General features: G+C 54.7%; 1 protein-coding gene across 5 annotated transcripts in view; it reads left to right on the top strand.

Moving 5' to 3' along the window:
• Nucleotides 1-18546, top strand: part of BCL9L (BCL9 like) — an 88375-nt gene that overhangs the window by 12892 nt on the left and 56937 nt on the right. For 3 of the 5 annotated variants that reach the window (XM_080567795.1, XM_080567798.1, XM_080567797.1), the window contains exon 3: nt 581-682. The exons of 1 other annotated variant lie outside the window; for it this stretch is intronic. The gene's annotated coding sequence lies outside the window, so the exon portion shown is untranslated. Of the gene's footprint in view, nt 1-580; nt 683-8954; nt 9104-18546 lie in introns of those variants that run through there. One more of the 5 variants, XM_080567801.1, reaches the window with a different exon arrangement.

Genomic DNA, 18546 nt, shown 5'->3' with positions numbered 1-18546 from the left:
GCTCCGGCAGGGGGATTGGACTGGGTGATCTTTCAAGGTCCCTTCCAGTCCCTAACATTCTGTGAGCACTGAAAAGCTGAGGTGTAAAGTAACGATCAAGGAAAATTTTATTTCCTGAAACCTCTGTAACTGGACAATATCAGCTACTGATTGGTGAATTTTGAATGTTCAGATAAAATAATCAGTCTGAGAGCAGATTCTGATTTTGAATTTGCTAATCCAAGATCGATGTTGTGCAGGACTCGGTCTCCCCACCTTAATAGACTGCATCAGGCTGAGATTCTGGGACTTGTGAGAAGAATGGTGCAGCTACCAGTGTGACTTATCTTTAGACAAATTGCCTGAGCTTTTTTGTTTACCAGCTTTCCTGGAAGTCTGACTGCAAGGTCTGTGGTTGAATAAATTGTATTAGTTTGCCTGCTCTCACCTGGCTGGCTGGATACTGAAGAATTTCTCTGTTACCACTTTCTCCTGAGAAACGGACACTTTGTGATTTGCTGAAGTGATTGCTTTTCTAGTGGCTAGATCTTTGAGGCTGTGGAGATTTGTTAGACAGTTTTCCTTTTTTGTTACTGTATAGGTCTATGAACCAGCTGAGGTTACTACAAGGCTTCCTAGCAGTGTTTGCTGCACCTTGCGGAACTACTGATGACAGACCTTCATCAGCAGAGCACTTGGAAAAGTAAGAGAACCCCTCACACCTCTGTGAATTGTCTTTGTTTCTGTGTCCATCCTTGAATTCTAATGTCTTTCACTGCAGCCAAAGCCTGCAGGCATCATCCAGCCCTGGCGATGTGTTGTGCCGACGTGTTAGCAGCGCTTCCTCCAATAGCTCAGTGCCAAGGCACACAGCGCCCTGAGGAGCAAAGGTGGCTGCTGGCTAGGTGGGATGGGGCAGCTGGGGGAGATGGATCAGGCGCCCCTCCCTCCCTCCCTCCCTCCCTCGCTGCCAGGGTAGGTGGGTGGATGTAGGTGTTATCAGAGCTCTTGTAACGTTCTTGGGGAGAGGCAGGTGGAGGAGACACTTACGTGGACATGAAAATGGGAAATATAGTTAAAGTCCATATGTTAACTAAGAGCTGGAGGGAAGAAATAGATTTCTGCCTGAAGTCTCATTGGTGTTGGCATAATGCTAACAGACAAGGAAGAATAGTTCTGGAGGAGAAGAAAGCATGGGAGATGAAGGTGTTGTGCAGGGGTTCCTGTGGTTTGAAATGGAGAGGATAGTTTGAGGGAATAACATTGTTTTCTCCAGCTGAGTTTGGGAAGCACAAAATAGGAACAGTGTCAAAAGCAAAGGTCTGTGGGTTCTTAGGTGTAAACGGAATGTGTCAGGACTAACAGGAAGATGTTACAGGCCTTACCCACCTGTGTTTGTTTCACTTGCCACCATGCAGCCTGCTCATGTGCTTTCTTGTTCCCTGCATGGGGACTTCCATTCCCCAGAGTGTCAGACCGGCACTCTCTTCTCCTAAAAGAGCTGGGTGTGAGAAACTTCTGAGCTCTTCTTGACCCCCTCAGCAGTGAGGACCCCAGCCAAGCACATGTCTAATGCATCTCCTGGGAAGGCAAGAGAGAATATCTTGTAGCTCAGTGCAGATCAGGGCTCCTGTTCATCTGCCCCTGGGAAACAGCTCAGATTGCTAAGCAGGTGCTGGCTCCCAGTGGTTTCAGATGCTCTAGTAAGGTATTTAACTCTTTTTTTCTTTTTCTTTTTTTTTTCTTTTTCTCAGAGGTCAGGAGTCAATGAGGTTACAGGCTCTGCTGCTCTGACATGCTGATGAATGCCAAGGGCAGGTAGAATGGAAAGATCTAATAGTTTTGGGTTAGACTCCTTTACTTCACAGGATGAGTTTATGGAAATGCACTGGGAAATTATACCTGTCCTCTTTGTCCTGGGGCAGACGGCAGGACTACTGGGGGGGAGGCTCTGCAAAAAAGATAGTTGGAACAAGGGTACACCACGTAGAATAGCTGTGAGAGCCGCTCCTACCTGTTGGTGCAGGCCTGTATGCCACAACTACCCAGCCCCTGCTTGTTCCTAGGTTATTCTGGCCTATAGCTATTTAGCATTGGGATCCCCAACTCCCTTAACTGCCCCCGTACCGTTACTCTGGGTTTGGAGAAGGGAAAGGGAGCTGGCTTGTAGACATGTTACATGGGCAGCAGCACCTTATGAGAACCAAGGTGAAAATGAGTAGAAGGGTTGTGGGTGTAGGGAAGTCTGTACCTGCTTATAAGAGGGTATAGCGACATCTGAATGCCTCTGTGAGAAAGGAAGGTGGTGAGCCAGGTGAGTACAGTGATGTTCGGGGGTAGGGGATGACTCTGCTTCTTAGCAAAAGTGAGACGAAGGTTGTGTGCATGCAGAAATTAAAGAAACTGTTCAGAACAGAATTTGCCATGTGCTGGGGGCTTGCAGGGATCAGGAGAAGCAAATGTGCAAGCCTGTGACTCACGCATGAGGTCCCAGAGTCAGGAAGGAGTAATCTAAAAGCTGCTTGAGCCATGTGCTGAATGTTAATGAGGCAAGCCGTGCTCGCAGAAGTGCTGCAGCCCAGCTCCTGTCACTGTGCTTTACTACCAGTGTGGCTGATTCCCTGAAAAGAGTGAAAAGACTCATACTGGCAGAGCATGCCTGATAACTTGAACTTCTGTGACTTGGATAGCAAGGCAGGCTGGGAGCTTGCAGAGCAGAACGATTAGCACGTCTCTTTGCTCTATCTGAAAGCTCTGTGAAATGCTCCTTTTGCACCTGCAGCCTCCTCAGTGGAGAACAGCCCTCTTCTGTTTGAGAACTCCCAGTACTGCCATGCATGGGGGAGGGAACGTGGGGATGGGTCAGCATTAATCCTTGTTGGGGCAGCACTGTCCATGTCACCGGGGTTAGCAGTGTTTCTGTGCCCTCTGAGTGGAGCGTGGCGTCAGGACAGAATCAGGGCAGACTCAATAAAGAGTTTTGCAGCTCTTGTCCACAGAGAACAACAAACTTGTTTTAGCAAGGCAATCCTTGTCTATCCTGGTGGATGAACACTGAACTGGAGTGGAGCACTCAACTACAGTCACACAGTGCAGTTGCACAGTGGCTTGGACAAGGAAGAAGTTGAAGTGAAGGAGGGGAATTAGAAAGATACAAGGTAATTGCTTAAGTTGGAATTTGACCAGGACACTGAATCAAACAGCCCGACTTCTGGGACATGTCAAGGGGTTTCTAGCAGCTTGTTTGAAATATGGGACTTGGGGTCTTGCAGTTCCTCCTCTGCGGTTGGTTCAGCGATAGGTTTCCTGGCTGTTGAACGGCCAGCGCAGTTTGTAGTTCATTCTGACGTGGAAGCAGAACTCAGGGATATCTTGCCCGGTCTGCTAGATTATACTGTCTTTGCTCTTCAGTTTCACTTGCATGCTTTCTCTTTTGCTTTTCTTTTAATTTTCTTTTGGCTTCTTGGGGCATAAAGGATTTGCAAGAAGAACTGAAGTTAGGGGAGCAGCAGCTGAGGAATCTTGCCAAATGCTCTACGCTGGTTGACAGTTCTCAAAACCAGATGGTTACTAATTAAAGGGAGTCAAGTGAGGAGGTTGCATTGGCCTTTCTGTTTTTTTCTTCCTTTGAAGGACATTTTTTTGTGACCCTGGAGGACCATCGCCTTCCCCTTTGTGCAGGGATGTCTTCCAGTGCTTGTAGTATGTGGTGATTCCACAGCCATCTGCTGGGTACTCTAAGGAGGAATTGGTTCTGTTCTGAAGAAGCAGGCGCACTGTTTGCTCTAAGCCCAAGGTAGCTGCCATGAGAAGTAGGAAAGAAATACAGTTGTTGTTTTTTTAAATAAAATAATTAAAGAAAACCCTTACATATCAGAGGAATTTCAGATATCGAGAAGAGCCTTTGTCCTGCAGAAAATCTGGGAGCTTTCCTTGAAGCCTTGTATTGTCAGTAGAAACAAGCCTGTCAGCGTAGCACTGCCCTTTAGCTGAATGGTACCGTCCTTGGGGAACTTCTTGTTTGTCAGTATGCTGCACCTTTCACACAGAGGAGCACTTTAAATACTGCCACTCTCAGGCCATTTGTATGCAAGTGGGCTGCTTCACGTGGCTTTTCTTCATGGTACTGAGAGCTGGATGGCTGGGAAGATGAAGGGCAAGCACAGTGTGTTTCCCCTTTTTTTTTTTTTCCAAGAACATTCAGTTTCTAGAGCCAATCTTAACAGATGCACTGTCAATGCTTAACAGTTCAACCTCATGTGGAAGAATTGTGTATGAGGAAAAATGTATTGGCAGTAACAAACACCTCCCACTCGGACTCATGTCCAAGAAAAGTGTAGCAGCTTTGTCTCAATTATATTCCAGAATTGTGGTCCTTCACAGACTCCCTTTGCTAGGAATCTTGTTCCTTCCTCCTGAAGGGCTGGATTTCGAGGGACTTGAACCAGGACTGCTGGTCATGCCTTCCACTCAGGATTGCTGGGTGGAATCTACTTTCTTAATATACCCATAATAAATTTTGCTGTCAGACCATGCTGTCAGGACCAGTATATCGTCTCTCTTAGGTTAGTTGCGTGGTTCCAGGTTGTTTAGGTCTATTGCTGCTGTGTGTGGTCGTTTCCCTCCCAGTCTCTGGCTTGCTTGGTTTAATAGGTAGTTTTTTCCTTGCAGAACTTCAGTAGGGACCGAGCAACTTTGTACTTCGTCTGACAGCTCACCTCTGCAGCCTTGGAGCATGTCACAACCTGGGCAAATTATGTAGACAGCCTGGAGACCAACATAGCTCCCTCCGACCGAGGAGTGCAACAGCTGCCGGGAGTTTACTGTAGCAATATAAGCACAACGTGGAAAGTGCAAAATGTCTTTGTTTTCATTAGTTGTGAAAACAGAGGGTTTCAGGGGGCTGCCCTTCTTTTCCATCTTCCTCCGGTGTTTGAGCACCAACAGCTGTTGACTAGAGGGCAGAAGACATAATGAAAATTTTCGGGAGCACACTGTCCACCCCAGAAATACTTGGTGATCACATCAGAGGCTGGCTATGTGATGCCAACCCAGCATTCCCTACTTTGGTGGCAGGTTTTCTGTTTGTCGAAGGTGCCTATAGGTGTGTATGCCCATGTACTGCTCACAGTGCCCTATCCTACCCTTTTGGAGGGATTTATGAGAGTTTTAGGGATAAGCTTAGCTCTTCTGTAGGCAGCCCTGTGTCGTGCTGTTCAGTCCATTTTCTTTCTGCCCTCGCCATGTTCTCTGGAAACACAAGGGCTTCTTTTGTGCCAGAGTTTTACAGGCTTGTAGACAGGAGCAGCTCTACAGACTGCAGAGTCAAAGCAAGGATCTCAAACCTAGCTCTCCTTCTGAACTGAGGAAGTTGTGCTGAGTGCCTGAATCAAGGGGTGTCTATGCAGTTTGTGCCAAATGCAATCCAAGACCCCTGGAGATCTCTTTTCTGGGACCAGCTGGATCTTGTACATTTTTACTACTTTATACCAGGTCTGGGAACACTTTACCACTGTCTAGTCTGGGCAGAGCTGATCTGACTTGCTTTAGTGGTGAACCCAGAGCCTTTGGCTGCTGTGGATGATGCTGGAAATTGACTAGCTATTGCTAATGTGGCAAGAGGGAAAAGTGGCTTCCTTTTCTCTGCATTTGTAGGGAACTCTGGGCTGCAGGTACAAATGACCGTTTTCTTCAGCTCTTCAGCTACACCTTGTGTTGTGGGGCCAGGGCAGTCTGCCAACAGGATGTTATGGTGCTCGGGACATGCTGGGGACTGATGGGGCTGTTCCTCTTCCATGTCCTCAGATCTCGCCAATGCGCAGCTACCTCTGCCAGGTAGATAATGGCAGATTTCTGCAGGAGCTGCACCACCTGTGGCTCCTTGTCCTGCTGGAGTTGCAGAGCAAATGTGGACAGATGAGGTTGCTTTGCCCTAGGTGGGCTTCTCTGTGTGTTTCTGTGGAATCAGAGTGCTGGTGTGGGGTCAGTCTGGAGGGCAAGGCACTGTCCTTTTGTGTCCCTGATGGCACAGCACAAATCCACCTCTGTGTGATGCTGCTGAAGCATCCCTCTCCCTGTCATGAAATATTCATGCCTTTCTCAAAACAGGCTCCAGCACAGCAAATCTACATGTCCCTCCCCTCCCCTGCCCCCTTTACACCCCGGCAATCTGTGCTGCAGAGAGGGTGGCTGTGGGCTCTGCTGTGAGGTCAAGCCAGATCCAGGCAGCTGATCTCTGTGTCTTTGAGGAAGTAAAACAGCAGAAAAGAAGTAGAAAAACCCCAGGAGGTGCTTTTGAGCGTTAACCCCTTCCATGCAGGGAAGCACCAACAGAAGCAGAGTACAATGAGCAGTCTAAGCAGTCAAGGGAGAATAAGATCTAGAGAGCAGCAGAGATGAACCAGTCCTTTGTGAAGCTGGGAAGATGGCTCCCAAACCTGGGAATCCTGCTGGAGCGCTCAGGCCCTGGTGCCGTTGGATGGATAGGTTTGAGTCCATCTCATGCAAGTTACTCTGCTTCTCTTGAAAGCTTTTCTTGAAAGCTTCCTTGATTTCACTGTATTTGTTCTGCAAAGTGAGAGTCCTTGCTAGAATGTCATGGAGAAGTATTCTGTTTCCCCTGTGGGTAGAAGAGAATAAATCTTGAACCTTGGGAATTACTTCTCTTGGATTTTTACATTCGGGGCATTTTTGAGCCGCCACCTCATTTACAGTTAATATGTCAGTGAAAGTAATGTACTGAATGAATTATAGAGAGACTGCTCCAGTCAGAGGGAAATTTCTGGGCTGGGAGCAAGGACTGGGAGCGGAGGCATCAAGACTCCCTCGGTAGCCTTCTGTGAGCCCTGTTGTGCAGTGGGAAGCCTCGCTCCTCGCGAGAGGACTCTGCTGTATGCAGAGCTCCCTGGGCAGGCACAAAGGGGAGGAGGAAATGTGGTACCTGTCAGACATTACAGCGCAGGTGTTATTTGAGTGGCCTGGCTGGGCTGGTGGATGCAAGTGGTTCTTCCCTCCCTGCTCATCCCCTTGAAAATCTGATTTGCATTCCCTTTTCTTCCTCTGGATCCTGCTGTTACCATGGGAACTATGTTCACAGTTGCATTTCATTGGCTTCTGGAAAAACTCCTTTTTCCCTTTTCCTCTTTTCCACCTTGGACATGAGGCTGTGGCAGTCAGAGGGTGGGGAAGCTTGCAAGGATTCTGATAACTGGGGTTAAGGCAGCATCTAGAAGGGGAATTCCCATTCTAGAATGGGAAAATAGGGCAAGACCTTTAGGGACTGCGGGAAGCAATTGTGCTTATGTGGTCTTTAGCTTGGTCTGGTCTTTTCTGCGTCCTGTGGCTATGAAAGGGGTCGTGGAGACCTCTTGTCCACACATCTGCCTGCTCAGCCAAGGGTCTCTCCTACTTTGAGACCACTGCTGTCTGTGGTGGCCTGAAAGCCACCACCAGAGCGGTACATACTGTGTTCCTCGCTGTAGCTCAAGGATTTTCTTGCCTGTTTCTGCTGAGACCAAGCTACTGTTGGGACTGTGTATGGGTGAGAGAAGGTAAGGGAGGAGATGATGTTCCAGGCTCTTGTGCTGTCACTCTTGATACTGCCTTTTGCATTGTTCAGGAAGGTTGTGCTTTGGCCTGGTAGTTTGAGAGCATACACAGAAAGTTGCAAGCAACTGAGATGCTGCATCGTAATGAACTAGCACTTGTTGGCTCACCTGTTCCTTGTGTCACTGTGCGATGCACCTCAGTGTTTCCAAGTGCAGCATCCTTGCTTAAACAGGGAGAGAGATTGCCTTTGAATGAGGAAAAAACAGGGATGCAGTGAAAAGAGGTTCCTCAAGCCTGTTTTTAAGAAGGTTTGCCTTCTATTACTCTGTTCTCCGTGCAGCAGGACTAGCAACGAGTCTGCTTGAAACTCGCCTCCCAGGGCTCTGCTCTTGTTGCCTTCCTTGGCCTGCCTAGCTGTGCTGCTAGGAAGCCAACAGGGCTTTGGCAGCCCCTCCCTGACCCCAGCTCTTTCTGTCTGGACAGATCCTGCCTTGATATTTGCACTGCAAAGCACCTCCAGCCTCTTCTTGCCAGGCCAGCCCCTGTGTTTGGTGGGCTAGCTCTGCCAGACGCAGCTCTCCTGCAAACCTCCGCATTGCCTTCCATCTGGGAGAAGATCTTGGTGCTCGGTTCTCGATGCTCATGCTGTACAAAGGGCAGGTGCCTGTTAGGCAGATATTAAAGAAGGGCTGCCTGTGCAGGAAGGAATGATTTTGATCGTTCCGGTGCCAGCTCTAAGCCGCTGCTGCTCTCTGGAAGGGAGCGTTTGTTTAGCTCTTCGTATTCTAGTGCAGGAATGAGGACGTACTGCGTGCTGCAGCAATTCAGCTCCTCACTTCTGTGTGTAGATGTCAGGGCTCTGTTCGCTGTTTTTCATTGGAGCCACGCTTTTTCCCTCTCGGCATCAGAACGGCCCCTTTCTGCCGCGCGCACGCCGTTGCCGTGTCACCCGCAGCCCCGGAGAGCCGCGTCTCCGCGCCAGCCGAGAGAGAAGCGAGCCCGGCGCAGGGAGGCGGCGGGGGCTCTGCCCCGGCCCCGCTGCGGCGCCTCAGCGCCGGGTGCGGGAGGGCCCCGCCGCGCCTCGGCGGTGCAGCTCGGCCCGGCCGCGGGGTCCCGGCCCCGAGCCGCCGGGAGGGGGGGCCCGGCCCCGAGCCGCCGGGAGGGGGGGCCCGGCCCCGAGCCGCCCGCCGCGGCCGCCAGGCGGCGCCGCCCGCCCGGTCCCTGCCTCCCCCGCGCTGCCGGCGCTCGGCGGGGCCCGCGGCGGCTCCCGGCGGCCGGGCGGGCCCCGGGGCGGCGGCAGCCGTGGCGCCGGGGCTCCCCTCCCCGCCCCGGCCCGCGGGAGGAGCCGCGGCGGGGGGCGGGACATGGCAGAGCAGCGCTGCGGGCCCGGGAGGGTCCGAGCTGGGGTAAGGCCGGCCCGGAAGCCTCGTGCACGGAGCAGGCTTCTTTACAAAGAAAGCGATCTCCCTCTCTCCTCTTGCGCCGCTGGCAGCGCCCCAGAGGGACACACAAGTATTGCTAAGACTGGAGAGGCTGGCCCTGTACGTGTGTTCCTGTGCAGCTCTGTGAGTGGCAGGTAATAACACGAATGTTGGGTAATACAGGTATCGTAAGGTACTGCTGCCATACGTACTAACACTACACCACCTGGATGCGATCTCTTTGGGTTTTGAGAGGTCTGAGGCAAAAGACCTGCTTTTGCTCTTGCTACAATCTCCTCTTCCTTGAAAGCTGGGACCAGGCCTGGAAGAAGCTGTAACACAGGGTTATACCAGGACGTTTTTCTACTCATATCTGCATCTGGGTTGTTGCTGCTTCCCCTCCCTCCCCCCCCCGCCACTGTCACAAAAAGATCTACTGCTGATACCGAGAGGAGTGTTAGGAGAGGCAGCCTGCCTCCAGCAGCTCGCTCGCCTCGCTCTGCACCGTGGAGAAGGCAGTCTGGGGTTTGATAGTGCCCCTGCATCAGCAAGGGTGGGTGCAGAGGGCATGTTGTAGGAGGGCATGGAGGGAGATGCGGAAGTCTGGAGCAAGAGAGGCAACGGGGGAGAAAAGTAGTTGACAAGTAGGTGGGCAGGAGGAGACTCTTCCTAGTCTCAAGTTCCAGAGAGCCCTAGTGGCAGTCAGCTGAGGTGCTCAGCACCTTTGCCAGGAAAGTATCACCAGAGCTGTGTATGCATGCGTGCTTTGAGAGTCTGGGGCATGGATGAGCAAGGGTTGAGTGAAAGCTGAAGGAGGAGAACTTGGAGCAGGGCTTGTGGCTTTACTCGCAGTCCCCCTCTCCTGGAGCACACAGGACAGCTGGGTCTGATCAAGCAGAGGTGTGGCAGGTGAGTCTGGCTCTGTTGGCCTTGTGTACCATCACGTTCACTGCCTGACTGTAAAACTCACCTGGTTCGCAAGTCTGCCTGTGAGATGCTGCGGGAGAGGCTTTTCCCTCTGCTAGAGATTTGTGTGGCTCAAGTGTTGCATATACTAAGGTGCACATGTCTGTCTTGGGAACAGAGACTGGGGGGGGACAGGACGTGGATGGCAAGTGCTAGTCCCGGCTATCAGCGTCACAAGTCATTGCCATGCTTGCAGATGACGGAAGGCAAAAAATCAGTAACTTTTTCTGTTACGGCTCCATTTACAGAGCAGTGCTTTTGAGTGACCCCAAATAGTAATTGAAATACTGAGTGAAATAGAATTTGCATCAGGCTTCTGACCTCACTCAGAACTGACCTGGTCTGTGCTCCGGGATTTGCTGACAAAGGGCTCAAGTGCCTGCAGTGACCGAGCTCCCAGGGCTCCTCCAGAGATGAAGAGGCTGAGTAAATAATCAAAGGGAGGGGTTGCTCCCTGCCTAGGTCTCCTTCACTGTAAAATTGTAGTAACAGAGACAGCAACACCTGTTCTTACTCCTTATTCTGCCGTTTGGTTCTTCCCGGTACGACGCACCACAGACTCCTTGGTGCTCTGTGTGCAGCGTAACTTTGGGAGCTGGCATCCATGTGCTGCGTTGCGTGTCTGCTGCTTGTGGCCATACATACTTCTGCGTGCAGGCAGAAAGCGCATCTGCCCTGGCACCATCGTGGGTGTACAAAGATTTGCATGATGTCTCTAACGAGCATCCATCTGCCCGTGTGCTCCTCCTGTGCGCGCCGTGCGGCAGGCTGGCTCTCTGGGTCTGCCTGGGGAGAGGTGCGGGCTGCCAGGGGGGCAGCGGGGCCGGAGGGGAGCCCAGGAATGTGACCGCTGCCAGCCAGTGCTGAGAGCCGCCTCTGTTTGTACAGACCTGAAATCCCCTGCAGCCTGCGCGGGGCCTGCTTCTGCCTGCGCAGCTAGCCAGGAATGTCACACGGAAATCTCGCTGCTGCAGGGGGAGTGCTGCATTCCTCCCCCGGCCGGGGGTCCCTCCGGCTGCTGCTCCCTGCCCGGCTCTCGGGGGCCGCACGGCGCCCTCCGGGTGGGGTGCTGGGGCGAGGCGAGGCAGGGTGCGCGCCCCGGCCCACCCAGCTGCCTGCCTTCCCTCTGGTTCAGAGGGGGGATCTGGCTGGCTTTGTGTCACTGAGGCGCTGTGATTTCAGAGCCAACCCTGCCTGCTCAGTTTTTCCAAACCCTCACTTGGAAGGAAGGAGCCATATCAGGATAAGAGTCCTCCCCACCCACCCCGTTCCCTGCCACCTTCCTAGCTCCCCAGCCAGCCCAGGCCCTGGGTGGCAGTGGGAGGTGCTGTCTTTGCTGATTGCTGCATTTATCACACCGGTGGCCTTGCTAAATGGTTTAACCCTTTGCTCCCTGCAGACGCTGCTGGCGTTTGCTTCTCTGACAGCAGGCTGGAGTCTGTCCTGCTGTCAGCTGCTACAGCTGTGCAGGCTGCCTTGTGGGCTCCAGTTTTCATGTCTCTGCCTGAGGTGAGAGAGGCAGCTCCCACCCTTGCTGGCTGGCAGGAGTTCCTTCCTCGCTTCAGTGCCAGTAACCCTGAGCTCCTACTTGGTTTGCCACCAACCAGAGACTACTCAGGACAACAGCAGTTTAATGAGACAGGAAGCAGTGAAGCAAATGTGTCTGTGCAGGGCCCCATGCAATGAAAACACTGCAGCCCTGGCCCAAGTAGTTTAGGAACCACTTATCCCGTATCCTGACGTGCTGCTGGCAGCTGCACGAGGCTGCTGATGAGCTAGCTTCCAAGCAACCTGTCTCCTGGCACTTGGCACGGGCCTGTGATGCTGTAGGTGCCCTTTATATGGCTGTAGCGCGTAGCAGAGGCCACCTGAGACCAGGGTGCTGTAGTGGGAGTTGAGCTCATCTCCTGTGCCAGAATCCTAGTGGTATCAGGGCTTTGTGCACACCGCAGTGGATATGGGATGCAGTGAGCATCTGAGCTCATGAGAACGTTAGTCTGGCATGATCGTTCAGAGCGTGTGGAAGTAACTGTCAAGGGAGAAGGCTTGAAGAACAGTGCCATCCCTGGAAACGTGTGTTTTAGGAGTGCATCTGATATTGTAGTGATAGCAAAACGTACAACATCTGGAGCCTCAGCACCTTTGTGATCCTGAATTGTGTCAGGAGTTTAAGTTTTTGCAAGAAGATGGTGTGTCAGCTGCACTGTGACTGCAGTAGGGTATTCTTATTTGGGAAGAGGACTGCTTAGCCTGATTAAATTCTCCTCCGGTGCTCCAGTGCAGGCTGCATTTTGCCTTTACAAATGCAGCATAGGAAGATCCCGTGGGGTATGGAGGGGGCCACAGGACCCACCTGGTCAGATAGAGCAGGGCCTCACTCCAACAGGAGGGCACTGAGCAGGAGGCTGGGGCTGACTGCATCACGTCATATGTCATATCTATGCTCCCCAGTTTCTTCTGGCAGCAGTAAGTTAATGGCTTTGGCCTGTTGGATAGGTGATGGTTAATAAGTTAGAGTGAATGAAACAGGCTGGGATCCTCCTTTGAAAAGAGTGTAGAAGCCAAGCTGGACACTCCTGATCCTTTCTAGATTCATCTGGCCAACAGCACGTGCTGCCTAGGCAGCTACAGAAGTGGGAGAGGTAGCACAGGCTTCTCACAGCTGCCTGCTGCTGGCTGTGGCCCTGCTCAGACTCTAATGAGCGTGTAACGAGGGAGCCTATTCTTCCCTGGCTGGACTGTAGGCTTCAAGGCCAGGCACAGACCTGGGGCCTCTGCTGGGCTGGCTTTTTACCCATTTCCCTGAGTAACAGCTTGTGGTACCATCAAAACAGATGTGGGATTGAGACCTGATGATGCAGCCTGGGAGAGATGGAACTGTGGCAGGTACTTGCAGGTCTGTGGGACAGGATCCTGTGCCAGTGTCTGAGAGAGAAGGGACACAGTGGCCTGGAGTCTATGTAGAGATAAGTTGGTGGGCAGGACTGTTCAGGAGAGCTGAGATGTTTTTAGGCCAGAGTCTACCTCTGCAGTAAAAAACACCTCTTCCATCTCCTTTCTGGACCTTTGCCTTTCCTGGGGAACGTGGGATGAGTGAGCCTGCACGTGCCAGGTCTGTGGATTTAGTGTTGGAGCTGCCACAAGTTTCCTACTCTGTGCCTTCTGGCAGATGCCTTTGCTGCAGACGAAGGGACTAGCTCTTAATGCCAGGCCTTGTCTGTAACCACAGGGATTAGGCAACCTCCTTGCTACACCTCTGTGCCCAGGTACATCGATCAGCAAAGCAGTGTCTTGTCACCAAGGTGTTTCACAGCCCCAGACTTGCTTCCTTCATCCCGGGTCATCTGTGTTCTTCCATCACCAAAGGCTCTGCTGGGGGTTGATCTGAGACTGGAGTGAGCCACTAGGGAAACCGTTCACAAAGAGACAGCTCCAGCTAACTGTGAATCACATCAATTCCAGTGTAGTTAATTGGGCCTAATTAATAATATTCATAAGTGTAATGAGGGCCTTGCCCACAGGGGTCTTGTGAGGGCCTGAGCTCGGGGATCGTGTTCTGGAGAGGTGAGAGGAACGAACAAGTTCCAGAGCCGTGGGACCTGGGTTCCCTGTGCTCCAGGTGTCCTCAGTGAAACTGCAACGGGACAAGGCTGTGACCCTGTAGCCCAGTGTCTTCTGTACACCACCTTTAGCTCCCTGTTTTCCTAGCTAGTGCTTTCCAGCTAGTGTGGCTCAAGCTCCTTGCCTGAGCAAATTACTCCACAGCACGTTACATACATCACAGGGTTGCTGCTTAAGCTTCTTAAGAAAGCAGCATGGGCTGACCTGAGCCAAACTGTGACTACAACAGCATGAGTGTTGAGGAAGTTCCATCTCTGCTTCTGAACTTTGTGACTTGGATCTGTCTCCTGATTTTATCAAATGAAGGGGGGAAAAACAGCATCCAAAGACCTGAGGGCTGAATACTTGTGCTTTTGTGGCATTGGGGGTACCTCTGTCTTCCCAACAACTATGTAGCTTGGTTCCCTGCGTGCCTGTAAGAAAGGGTGCAGACTGAAAGGGAAAGTTGCAGTAGTGCATCACGCTTCAAATAAAAGCAATAACAAAAACTTTCCAAAGTGTATAGCTGATAATAGAGCAGCATCATGTGATAATCCCAGTTTAGTCTGTTCCAGGACAATTAACCCTTTTGTTCCTCTGGGGATAGCTTTGGAACAGCACCACGCTGTCCTTGGGTCCTTTCCATTGCTAACTGTAGTACAGACACTCTGTGGGGTGCCTATGCACCGCGATCCCAGCCACGTATAGCATACATACCAGCAGAGCAAAATGTGTCAGGAGCTTCTGGGTTGCTGGTTGTAGTGCTTCACAGTAAAGTCTGGCGTCATGGTCACAGGTGGCCTCCTCTTGGTCTTCGGCCCAGGGAAATCCAGTTTGGAGGGGAGGCTCTTGAAGTAGCTGGGTGTGCATTTTGCTCGTTGTACTTTCCCTGTCACTGTGAGCATGCGGGGGGTCATGATCTGGAAGAGCCAGGGAGACTGAACGCCTTCTGCCATTGGAAGAATGAATTGACCTGCAAGAGAGAGGGAAGGATTAGCTCATTTGTTGAAATGCCCAGCACAGGTTCTCCCTTGGTGATGAGGGGCAGGCCCTTGTGTCCAAGCTGTCAAGCCAGCACTTCTCATTAGCACTGATTTGCTAGTAAAGAATACATGGGGAGAAAAATCTCCTGTGGTGTAAAGAAAAAAAGGGGCAGGTGACAGCCAGTCTGGGCTTCTCAGCCATGGGCTCACAAACGTGCTGATGTACCAGGTAGCTCCTGGAATGAGCTGCTGCTGTGTTGTTGGAATAGGAAGGCTTTCAGGAGCTCCAAGGACTCTGCTTCCCCATCTCCTCCCCTCCCTGTCTCTCCTAGTGTGGGTGTAATGATAAAGGAGGGAACAGGAGACTGGGAGTCAGAGTCAAGTGCAGGGAAGGCAGCTAGCCCAGCAGATGTTAAAGACAGAGGCTCAGCACTGAGCTGGCAGCAGCTGATCCTCCTGCTGCCATTTCCCAGCCTCACTCATCCACTTTTGTATGTGCAGTCTGGGAGAGGCGTGAGGGGCTCTGATGTAGGGAGCTTGGGAAACCGAGGGGAAGGGGAGAGAGGGAGAGGTGACGAGAGGGTGACTCCCCCCATCCCCTGCCCTGCTGCATCAGGCTGAGATGGAGGGAACGAGTCGGTCTGCCTGCGTGCATGCCGGTTGCTGTGTGCCAGACAGCAGTGGCTGGGCACTGTCTTTAACCCTGTGTGCCTGCGCACGCCCTGTGAAGGGATGCGAGCCCCGTCCTGCTACTGGGAAGGATGAAAACAAAAAGACGTCGCTGCCTGCTGATGTACGGCCTCGCTGCTGCTTGGAAGGGGAATGCCAGAGTACGGCGGGGTGCTTGGTATAAGCAAAAGAAAGACTTCTGCCTTCAGCATTTTGTCACTGCATTTGTTGCACCCCTTGCCTGGGTTCCCAGTTCCTTAGCAGTTGTGGCTAGTGCCTGGGCAGGGGTGGGTGGCTGGACGGCCTGGGTCTGCACTGCGTGCTCCGGTTGAACTCCCCCAAGCTCGCTGCTGCTTTTTGCAAAGACCTCGATTCTGCTGTGAGCTGTGCCTGTTGCCCAGCCTTCCTGTTCGCCAAGGGCGGGTGCTGAGAAAAACCTCGGGTGAGCAAAGGCACATCTGCAAATCGTCCCTGTTGTCTGCTCCGGCCTCAGCTGGTTTCCCCAGGCACTTCCGCGGGTGGGCGAAGCCGCTCCGCTCCCGGGGGAAAACCCCGTCAGAGGAGGACTCCCGATCCTTTCCGTTCGTCTCGGGCCGCAGCGAGCTCGCTTCTGCCTCCCCTCCCCCGGCTGCCTCCCGGCCGCGGCAGCCGAAGCTCGCCGCGCCGAGCTCCGCGGGCCGTGCCCCCGCGCCCCGCCGCGCCGCCCCCTCGGCACGGCCCGCGGGGAGCCGCCGCCCCGCGCCTCGCCAGGGGGCGCTGCCGCCGCGTCCCCGGGCGCCCCCGCTCCGCGCCGCCTGCGGGGCCCGGGCCCCGCCGCGCCCTGCGGCCGCCGGGCCCGCGAGGGGCGGGCGCGTCCCGCGGCGCCGGGAGGGGCCGCCCCGGGGCTCCGCTCCAGCGGGCGCTGAGCCGCGGCGAGGCCCCCGGGCGGCTCGGGGCTCTCGGCGCCGGAGCCGCGGGGCCGGAGCGAGCCCCTGTGCGGGCCCGCCGGGGGCCGCTGCTGTTTTCTTGCTGTGTCATTCCGAGGCGGGGAGGGTTAGCGGCTGAGGGTCTGGCTCTGGCTGCGGCCGCTGATGTGCGCGCACGCGGAGCAGGAGGGAAAGGTGTATTTTCCTTTTCAATTAGGGCTGCTGCTTCCCATCAGCTGAGATTGATTGCTTGTCCCTGGATCCCCTTTAGCTCTGCAACGCTTTAAGATGCTGCCAAGTGGTCCCTGCCTCCAGCCCTCGCTTCTCTTCCCAGCCCACCCCTGAGCAGTTAGTGCGCTGCAGACAGGAAGGTGACATCCTGGTTAGGATGCTGCTGGCATCATCCAGAAGCGGGTGGACTGCCTTAATAGCCTACTGTGTGCGCACTTGTACGGCTCCCCTCTGCTTGCAGGGGGGAGGGAGCACGCAGAGAGCAGCCAGCGAGCCAGCTGTGTCCTTCCTCAGCTGTGTCCATCGCACGCCTGTAGCAGCAGCAGTCTCCCAGTCGGGCTGCAGCTCCCGAGGCCTGTGCCATACGCTGCACGGAGGGCTTCCTTCCCGCCACCCGTCTGAAGCAAGTTGCGTATCTGAAATAGGTATTACTTCTGGCGGAGTGTGCACCCAGCTATCTCCAGTCATCTCGTCTCCCTCATCTCTCTGCTCCCTGAGTCTCCTCTGCTTCTTCCTGCTCCTGTCTCCTTCACCCCAGCATACCTGTCTATGGGGGGTGGTTAAGACGTTGAAAACTGTTGGCAAAGACAGCAGTTTACTGCTATTCCTCAGTACTGGGGCCAGTGCTGTGTGCATTTGTGTGTCTTGTGTGTAGGGTCTAGGAATGGCAGCGGGGGGGGGTTCAGGTGTGAGATATCCCTGGTTCATCAGTGTTTGACAGCAGGGCACATGGGGTGTCAGCACAACTTAAATATGAGGCTTGAGGGGTTTCATGTGAAGTGTCGCAGTGGATCAGAGTGGGCTGATAAGCCAAGCCTGAGTAACAGAGAGATGGGCGCTGAGAGAGGTCCCGATGCTGTTGTAGGGAGGTCTGGGATGTGTGCGTTCAATGGTAGTATTGCTGCAGAAGGACAAAACGGAGACCCATAGGTAATCGTATTGCTGCGAGATAACTGGGTGCGTAACGTTCCTGTTAGCGCAGTCAGACACACATCCGGACAGTCGCTTGGAGGGAGACAGACATCTCCACTTAGGGGGCTAAGAGGCAGCTTCAGCCTGACTGCCAGGTGCCAGGCGCTCTCTTCCCTTGCTGCCTACGGCCTGGACGAGGGCGTTCTGGCAGCTGCTGCCTGAGCTGGAGGTGTCTCCAAGTTGGAGGTCTCCGTAAGACCTAAAGTCCTGGTAGCAGCCACTTGCTGCTGCTGCTTTGACGGTCGCCCTGCATGGTGTGGCCTGGAAGGCTCACCTGGCCACGGCAGCAGCGCCGCAGCTGCAGGCTCAGGCTGGCTCTGCCATGGTGCCGGCAGTGCCCAGCTCTGTCTGGACGTGCTCTTGCGTGTCCGTAAAGCCCGAGTGCCGTTCGGAACGAGGGGACCCCCCTGTTCTGCGAGGTGCCCCTCTCCCTTTCCGTGACCGTGCCGTGGTTTGGACGCAGAGCAGGCGTTCAGCTTGGGGTCTGCTGCAAGGAGTGCCGGGCCGAGCCCTCTCCTGCAGGCTTTATTTCTTTTGGTGCCGTTTGCCGCGTTCCGTGGCGCGTGGGGAAAGCTTCTCGGCCGCAGGCCCCTCGCAGAACCGAGGCCATTTTGTCCGCACCCCCGCGGGGCGGCCCGTCCCCCTCCTCGGCGCTGGCAGAGCCAGGCCGGCCGCGGCCGGAGCCTTCACCTGGGCGCGGCGCGGGGCCGCCGCCGGCCGCGGGCCCGCTCGGGGCGCTCCGGGGGAGCGCGGGGACGGCGCCCCCGAGCCTAGGCGAGGGCGGCGGGGGGGGGCTCGGCCGGGCCGGGCCGGGCCGGGCGCCGCCGCCGCCCCGCGCCCCGCCGAGGGCGGGCGGGCGGCGGGCCCCGCGCCCCGTCCCGGCGGCCGGGCGGCCCCGGCGCCGCCCCGCAAGGTGCTCGTCCCCGGCAGGCCGCTGGGAGGCCGGCGGAGAGCCCGCGATCGGGAGGCGGTTAATCGGCGGCGGAGCGAGCGGGGCTTTTATTTTGACAGGGCAGCGCTTGGCTCCTCGCACGGAGGAAAGTGAATGATCCTGTTTCTCCAAATGATTATTCAGGCTCCGGCGGAGAAAGGAGCACTCGGCACGCAGCGCCTTGCCCCTCGCCACGGCGCCCCCGCCCGCGCCCGGGCTGCCGCGGCCGCCGGCACCGGAGCCGCCCGCCCGCGCCGGGCCGCCCGCACGGCGGGGAAGCCGCCCGCGGCTCGGGGCCGCGAGGGAAGCCGCTGCTCGCCGCGGCCGGCCGCCGACCTCCG

This window comes from Anser brachyrhynchus (genome assembly GCF_964034855.1).
Source record: "Anser brachyrhynchus genome assembly, chromosome: 25".
Lineage (NCBI taxonomy): Eukaryota > Metazoa > Chordata > Aves > Anseriformes > Anatidae > Anser > Anser brachyrhynchus.
The sequence above is the reverse complement of the archived record's forward strand: the minus strand, read 5'-3'. Positions and strand labels throughout refer to the sequence as shown.